The sequence below is a fragment of the Abramis brama genome (genome assembly GCF_963993115.1).
Source record: "Abramis brama genome assembly, chromosome: 14".
Taxonomy (NCBI): Eukaryota; Metazoa; Chordata; class Actinopteri; order Cypriniformes; family Leuciscidae; genus Abramis; species Abramis brama.
The window spans coordinates 11,653,838-11,662,942 of NC_139976.1; the positions used below are offsets into that span (position 1 = coordinate 11,653,838).

The following is a 9,105-nucleotide window of genomic DNA, read 5'->3' on the forward strand; positions in this document are numbered from 1 at the left end:
CATTGGACGGTTGCAATGGACGTCAGCGGTACCTGATTAATATTCATAAGATTGCCTTCGCCGTAGTAGATTTACGTCAGACTCATGACGTCTTGTTCCTCCGCGTGTCACCTTACGCAGATCAGCTTTATTCATCACATTTATCACGGCAGGGCGCACCCAGTAAATTTGCCTTTATAAGAGAGAGAGAGACAGTTAAGCAAGCTGTCTCAAAGAGACAATATTATAGGTAAGTGAAAGCCCCATTAGTCTGCATCTTCTCAAAGACATAATGGGCCATCACTGGGACAGTTTATGTCAGGCCTACCTGGTAGGACAGGTTTGACCAGGTGGTGTTTGGATGTGACCTCAAACAAAGTGACCTCACCTGTTTCTATGTAGCCCATCGAAAGGCTTTTGTAGGCTACCAGTGGTTCTGTAGTGTATAGCCAAAATTTGTGTCTGGTTTCTGTGAAGGGCAGTTGTGAGGTGGACTGTCTGCATTTCATCTATAGTTCAGTGACCTTTTCAGTCTATCATCTGATCAATAAATGTAAATTGAGCCGGAGTATGAAAGTGCCATAGTATCATAAAAGTGGCCCACATCAGCTGAACTGTTTCATGTCTCTTGAAGCCATTAGCTGTATGACCAATGGCGTAGATTTGGTTTGAACATTAATGACAACTGTTTTTATTAAACAAAATATAAAAGTGATTATTGACAGCTATACTTATAAACTCCAGAATAACATCAGTTTGATTCACAAATTAATCATTCAGTCCAGTTTTGTTATTCAGTCACCTGATTCACTGAAAATATCTGTGACACAAAAGAACAATTCAATCACAAACATGACCAGAGGATGAATGTCAAGATTGTCATTGAATAATAATAATAATGAAAGCTATTTTTTGACTTTTTAGGGCATATCACACGTGGAACGTAGCACAGAAGTTGTATCTACCATTTTTACAACAAATTTGCTTTTTTGTCTTGTTGGAGCTTGACATCATCTGTCCTCATTCACTTCAAAAAATTCCCCTTGTTTGTTCCAGAAGAATTAAGGTTGGAATGACATGATGATAGAATTTTCTTTTCTTTTCTTTTTTCTTTTCTTTTTTTTTTTGTGAACTTGAACTTTAACTCATCACATCCTTTGATCTTTGAAACATTTCTTCATTTTAAAAACATGACCCCACCCTGCGTGGCAGCATTACACATGAGGAGATGCATAACTCAATAAACTGGTCTGTGCACATTCAGATAATCTGAGATCATTAGACTGCTCACGTTGACAAGTTCCTTGTGTGACACTGTAAAACAATTAAATAAGGTAAAAGTACAATGAGAAGAATTAAGCCAATCACAAACTCTCTCTCAAACAATGCTCTTGTCATGATTTTAGTGCCTGTTTTCGTGAGTGGCTGCAGTATTGCTGCATCATTGGATGACTACACTTTATTCTTGGTATTGAACAGAAGTCAAACTGTGAGAGCTTCCTTTTTATATTCTGTTCTGCTCCTTTGGGTTATTTCTGGATGATCGAGTGAAATGTGAGACCTCAGGCCAGACCAGAGAGCCAGTAGTCAAGGTTGTTGCTTTCACACAGGCACTCAGATCAATGTTATTGTTATAGGCTACTGTAAGTGATATGTTAAAACTAATCTACTATGACAATTATTGACATAAATTTCACTGACAATAAGATTATTATCAAACTATGTTATTCTTGTGAAAATAATCACCAGATATTCGCCAGATAGAGGTTTTTTAATCTAATAACCATAAGGGTTGATTCACAAAGAACGCGTTTTTGCGCTGAGCTACTTTTACCTTTTAAACTTAGCCTAAATTAGAACGCTGTGCCATGCGCCAAACGGGAGTGCAACGTGGATGTTTACATTACATTTACAGTTATGCTTTTAGCAGGCTCTTTTATAGAAAGCGACTGACAAAAGAGCCAACAATATTCGTAATATAGGTCTATAATGCCATGCAGTAAAGTAAGCAAGCCACAGCAGCGTTTTTGCGTTTAATCCAGAAAATACAGAATGTTCCCCAACGTTAGTATCTGGTTCCCGTTTGGTTATTTTAGAGAACCAAATAATAACATTCTAGGTACGCTCTTTTTAGTTTTTTTTTTTTTTTGCAACCATAAAATAACATTCCCAGAACGTTGTAGCCTAAGGTTATTTTTAAATAACCTAAAAAATAACTTGTACAGAAAGACAGTTCCTCAATATTATTATTTTGCAACCATAAAATAACGTTATCAGAACGTTGCAGGGTGGTTATTTTTAAATAGCCTAAAAATAACTTAAAGGCCTACAGAACGTCCCATAATCGTTATTTTTTTTGCAACCATTATATGGAACGTTAGAATAACATTCTACAAACCAAAAACTTACGTCCTATTTCCGTCAATAAAACTTTCCTGGCTAACCAAAAACAAACCTTAAAAAAATAACGTTCTGTGAACAAAAAAATATAATGTTATGGGAACCAAAAATTGTTAGCTGAGAACGTGAGACTCAGTGTAATGGAATGTGAAATAAAATTGTAACTTATGCCAGCAGCCATACCACCCTGTAGCCCAAGACTGGTTGCCCACTGAAGTTAAGCAGGGTTGAGCCTGGTCAGTATCTGGATGGGAGACCTCCTGAGAAAACTAGGTTGCTGCTGGAAGAGATGTTAGTGAGACCAGCAGGGGGCGCTCATCCTGTGGTCTGTGTGGGTCCTAACGCCCCAGTAGAGTGACGGGGACACCATACTGTCAATAAGCACTGTCCTTCGGATGAGACGTTAAACCGAGACCCTGACTCTCTGTGGTCATTAAAAATCCCATGGCATTTCTCGTAAAGAGTAGGGGTGTACTTGTAGATGTAAAATGAAGGAAAAAAAATGTGTACTTTGTGAATGCTACCTTTAATGCAGAATACGCTGAGCCATGATGATCCCCATATACCTTCAGAAGGCCACATTCAGATTACTGGATGACCAATATGGGTCTTTCAGTGTTATTGCTCCTTTTAATGACCACTAGAGGGTGCTGTGACTCCAAAAACTGGGGGGAAAATGTGTCTAAAAAGTGTCAAAAACCTGGTCTGGTTATTCTCCCTACCATGTTTTTGAAAGCATAGCAAACTCTGTCCGTCACCTTAGCACGTATATTTGCATTCCTCTACTGTGAGTGGAAAAAATATATATTTACCATGCCACATCTGTAGAGTTATAGTCCATTAAAGTGTGTCTAGAACACTGTCAACCTTACACCTGGGTATAATTTATCGTTCCTGTTTCACGGCCCACAGACCTTTGATGTTCCTCTGTCTACTGTACTTCTCCGCCTGCTGTGGTAAGTGTTATATTTTAAAAGCTTGTGATTTCCATGTTTAGCTACTTTAAATGCAGAGGAAGTTGTTTGTTATGTGTTTTGAATTGTTGGGTTGTGTTTTATGAGGCTACCATTAGGTTATCACCTACTGTTTAAAGCCATTTTCACATACTCATTCCATTATTCAAATGTTATTTCCATTACTCACTTGTGCCTTAATCATATTTTTCAGACCTCGTAAAAACCAGTGATATTTCCTACGTCAAAGGGAGGACACTGAATGAAGATTGATCGGTGGCTTTGTCGACACTTCTGTTGATCTACACCTGTGCGCGTAAAGGAACAGCAGAGAAGCATAAATGCTTCAAAGCATTCCAACTTGGTTTTAATGCTTCACAGAAAGGCCCTTTTCTTCCAGTTGCTGGCTGAAAAGAAAGACAGATGAAATGTCAGTGCGCACATAGGGATTAAATGTCCTATTTGTTGAAAACAAGAACTTTCTAAAAATCCAGCATGAGGTTACTTCATAAATCAAAGGAGATCATGTTGTGAGTCTCCACTTAACCTTGTCTTATGTCTATCATTTGTCTCTTACATGGCACAGACTGCTGTTAACATGGTATAGCCTCTACAGGAAGTGAACACATGCAGAGCTCTCCATCCAAAGTCAACATTCTGTCTCAATGGTTGGCATTTGTGTTTGTGCCTTCTGTTAGGTTTTTTTTTTTACCATCCCTGGGCTGTTGACCAGTTCCCAGGCTTATGTTGCAATAGTGCTGAAATTAAGATCTGGACCAATCTGACAGCTGGCCTTGGTTTGTCATCCTTTTGTGACGCACAAGCACCCTGACGCCATGGGCCCGCAGGCAGGACACTAGTTAGCCGGGTTGAGTGCTTTGGCAGGAGCTGCCACTCAGCGTGTATGTTCAGCTGTACTTTTTGGGGCACGTCATTGATTGGGGCCACATGCTGCATATACATGCATATGTTTCAGGTTGAGTGCAGGGGAAGCTTCCTGGCTCAACAACTTCTGCGGTTCACTTTGGACATGTAGGCTGTAGTCGGGACACAGAAAATGCATCTGGAAAAGACATCCCAGCCGGTCCACTCCACAGGAGCTCTTACACTAGGTCTAGTTCATGAAGAGCTGGGGTGAGCACGCTGCATTCTATTCACTCCTTTGAGAATAAAGCCTGCATTACCTCCTCTGATTTATATCACCATTTTTTATGGCCACTGGGAGAAAACTCACTAGCATTCTTGTATGCACTTCTGCAGTTAATGTTAGAAAAACGAAATAAAGAATTATTAAAATCGAGAAAGTATAATTTTTTATCACCGCTTTATACCTCAAGACCCAAGTCTTTCAAATCTATCCATCCATCCATCCATCCATCCATCCATCCATCTGTCAATATAAAAATGGTTTTATTCAATGGATTGGCTCAAGAATCATTTGAATGTGAATCGGCTTCACTGGTTTATTCACTAAAAAGATCATCCGATCATCCGAGTCATTGTTCATTGACTGGTCTTCATAGGTCACAAAGTATTTTTCGTGTGCAGTCTGCGAAGATGACTGGATAGAAATAAGTGTTTTCTTGCCATTAATCTTAGATTCAATTCAGACTGCAAATTTGAGTAAAATATGACTTATTTTATTGTGTAGTTGTAGAGTCAATAGTGTTGGTGTAGATTTTGTAGCGCAGGTGAGTTTGCACAGTGTTCATTTGATAATTATACTGGAAATAACTATTACTAGTATCTGACTACTGGGTTTTAAAAATGTCAGAGGAACATAAAAAAAAAAAAAAAAAAAAAATAGATTTGCCCATGAAGTTAATAACTCTTAACATTTTGAGAGTCTGCTTTTTGTAAAGCATTTCTAATTTAATCTGCCACCTTCCTTCATGACCTCAACACCATTTTTTGGTGTTTTGAGTGCAGAACTAATCAGCTTCTCTTCTCAGACAGATGACTGGCTTGGTACGCAGAAATGTGAAAGTGGCTGGTGTTTGAAATGTGCTGAACTTCCTCCATGAGCTCATCTTATGGCCAGAATGTGGCAAAGTTAATATCCTCTTAATCTACCCTGAATCATACATCATCAATTTGCCATGCCTCTGTACGGCAACTGAAAAGATGCATCTGTAATATGCTCTGAAATGAATACTTTGTCTTGTGGTCTCTCTTTTTTCGAAACACTGAAACTGGCACCCTTGCCGCATTCATCTTTATTTGCCTGCCAATAGTGAAGTCAGACTGGTGTCTTTGATTAAGTTGTTTGCACTGACATCAAACGCAATGAATGACCATTACCTTTGCAGATGATTTATACCTTTATGTGAATGAATGAAACAGACGGGTTTTTCCATGTGGTTCCCTAATGAGCTGAGGAGTTATTTGGAACAAGCTGTTTTAAACTCCCTTGGTCCTAAAAAAAAAAAAAAGAAGAAAAAGGGAATGGATTGTATTTTGACAGAATCTTGATGAATGATCATGTTTTTAGATGAAAGCAAAAGAAAGCAATTTTGCCGACCTTTGGATTAAAGTAAAACAACAACTTTGAACTTGTTCCCGCTTCTAGTTCTATATCTTGCTGAAAGAATGAGTCTGCCTGTCAGTAAAGTATGATTAATGAAGATTATTAATGATGGCCGGTTCTCATGCTTTTTGTGAAGATGTTTAGATAACATGATTTAGTTAGACATTTCTGGGTAAGGAGATTTGTTTAACCGGAAAAGCTGTTGTGATATGTCCAGACGTTTGCTTGAAATGACCCCGGACCTATTGGACAAATATGAGTAATATGAGTAAGCCAATGTAATTAAGCATGTAATAACCATAGAGTGTGAGTGAGTAACTGAGAGCTCAGTTACTGTTGTGACAGTTCAGTTCCTCTTGCTCTACGGGTGTCTACAAAACAAGCTGTTGTTTTTGTCCACAACATGAGTATTTGTTAGATGAATCGATACAGTCACATAGCAGAACATGTGTGAAAGACATTTAGGGCCCTATCTTACACCAGGCGCAATGCAGCGCCAAGCGCGATGCAAGTGTTTTTTGCTAGTTTCAGTCCGACACAGTTGTCATTTTCACGTACTATGCCACATTGTTTAAATAGCAAATACATTTGTGCCCATTTGTTCGCCCATGGGCGTGCTGGTCTGAAAACGAGGTGTGTTCTGGGGCATAGTTGGCGCGTTGCTATGTTGAGGTAACTGAAATAGACTGCGCCATTGACCAACTGAAACCTGGTCTAAAGTCAATGGTATATATATATATATATATATATATATATATATATATATATATATATATATATGCTATATTTATTTATTTATTTATTTTTGTTATTTAAAGAGTGCGTTAGTAATGTGGAGTGCGTTAGTAGAGTGCGTACACTCTGCTTATTAAACACACAGGGACGCACATACAGCAGCACAACATGCCAAATATTTAAAATAAAAGGATTACAATGTAAAAGATTATTATGTACATAAAGATATGGTGGAATCCGGCTTGTCACGTAGATGATCTGCTTGCGCACTTTTACCTCGCGCACGAGCAGTTCCGTTCGCGCTCTGGAGACGGCTTCGGTCTTTCCACTATCAGCCCCTTTCACACAGCAAGATGATCCCGGTAGCCTACGTAATGCGCAGGTTTATGATCGAATCAGAGAAAAAAAATGCACAAGCGTGGAAGCGAGAGAGAGATGAATCGCATCTCATAAGCAAACTTAAGACGCTGCTGAGACATTAGGCTACAACATTGATGTCACATGTCTCTACGGGATTTTTACGGGTTGTGTGTGAACGCACTCTCTGATTCCGGAAAATCACTGGCAGTGTGAATGAACCAAAATCAAACGAACCCGGGTCAAATCCCGGGTCACTTTATCCGTGTATTTTCCGGAATCTCTGTGTGAAAAGGGCTAAATTCCATAATGTAAATAGCGAATCTGCCATGGCGCGAGCGTAACTGGCGACTCTGATTGGTTTAACGCACGTAAATCCCAAAACACACCCATAAACTCATTAAGAGAATAGGGACAACCCTTTTAGACCATGCGCCTGGAGCGCCGACCATTTTCCCCGTCATTAACACGCCCTACTTGAACTTGCGCCCTGCGCTTCCATGCGCTTAGATCGTTAAAATAGGGCCCTCTGCTAAATGGTCTCTAATCTGCCAATTTTTAGACAACCTATTTGAATAAATGCTCACCATAGTTGAGATTATGGGATAGTTCACCAAAAAAATTAAAAAGATGTTTTGAAAAATGTCTCTACACTTCGTAATGAATGTAAGTAAAAAAACATTATTGAAAATATGCTTCTTTTATGTTCCACAGAAGAAACTCATTCAGTTTGAAACAACATGAGGGTGAACAAATGATGACAGAATTAAAATTTGTCGAGTCAAGGAATTGTGTGTCTCTATTGTGTTCTTTTGAAGAAAACTTGTTAACATTTTAGCATTGTGTGTTCATTAGTTTGTTCATTGCCCAAATATTGACATTACTAAAAACAGCTGGGTGGTCCACATTACATCACTCTATTGTCTTTTGCCTTATGTAATCACTGCATCTTTTATGTGGTCACTGCAGATGATAGAAGTTCATAAACCCTCATCTTTGCCCCCAATTTCTATAAAATATCTTTTCCACATCTTGCTGCATATGGCAGGCTTGTGTTTCTGAAAGAGGAATTATAAAAAACATGAAATGGAAAATGTTTTCTTATCTGTTGCTTGGCCTATATGCAATAATCTCCCAAAACAGGATGCAAGCATAATATTTTAAAAGATGTATTATAATAATGAACTTTCCATGTCATTTTGGGTCTTGAGAGGAAATGCACCACTGAGATGACTGTATTTTAATGTTCAAAAACAGCACTCTATTCACCATGAGCCATTAGTCTTCTGCACTTTACCTCTGCTGGAACAAGAACGACAACAGTACACAAAATCATTTCAAAAACGTACTGATATGATGAAAGAGCTCTCATCGTTCTCTCTGCGCACTTTTGACCTGCAACTATATTTTCCACTTTCCCAGTTTTATATGACTATATGGATTTTAGGAAATTGTTGTGCTGCAGTATTTGGCCTTGTGCTCATTTGCACCATCCGTCACACAATTCACAGAGAAAAGGTGAAAATCCTGTTATACTGAACATCTGAACTAAACTCTTACCGACTTTAAACTTTTGAACATTAGATTGTTTGTGTGTATTTATATATAGTACCCAACAATTTTCATTATTATCCCTGTATATGAATAAATATTTAAGTCACATTTAATAGAGTTTTTCCCTACTTTGCTATTTTGTCTAGAAAAAGAGGAAACTATTTCTGGCCAGCCTTGTTTCATAAATCTCAGCTAATTTATGTCTTGAATTTTATCACATTATTTATATATTTCTGTCATTATGGTTCTATTTCATACTGATGGACCTGGAAATAAAAGAGTGAGATGCAGTAATGCCTTCAAATGTATTTATATGAACAGTAAAGCCAAGAGTAAAGACTAATTTAAACCAATCCTAAAACTTTGGCAGCTTTTGTTAGCTTTACCTCAGAAAATATCTTCCAAAACAAAAGTTATGAGAAAATGTCTTACTCTAATATTGAAAACAATAAATAATTCTCCTTGTGCATTTTTATGTGTTGTTATTGAATGTTTTATAAAAAGAGAAAAGGTAAATGGACCTTGACACAGTGTTGTTGTTCAGAACAGTAAAGAACACTGTGGTCCTGCAATATCTCAAGTGTTTTATTTTATTACCTA

The 9,105-nt window shown here is 38.1% G+C and overlaps 1 long non-coding RNA gene across 1 annotated transcript; it reads left to right on the plus strand.

The window, feature by feature from the left end:
- Positions 1–51: 51 nt before the first annotated feature.
- Positions 52–6,562, plus strand: LOC311095692. The gene is made up of 3 exons (XR_014608886.1): positions 52–229; positions 3,292–3,335; positions 3,547–6,562. It is a non-coding gene; the product is annotated as an uncharacterized lncRNA (long non-coding RNA).
- Positions 6,563–9,105: the final 2,543 nt, after the last annotated feature.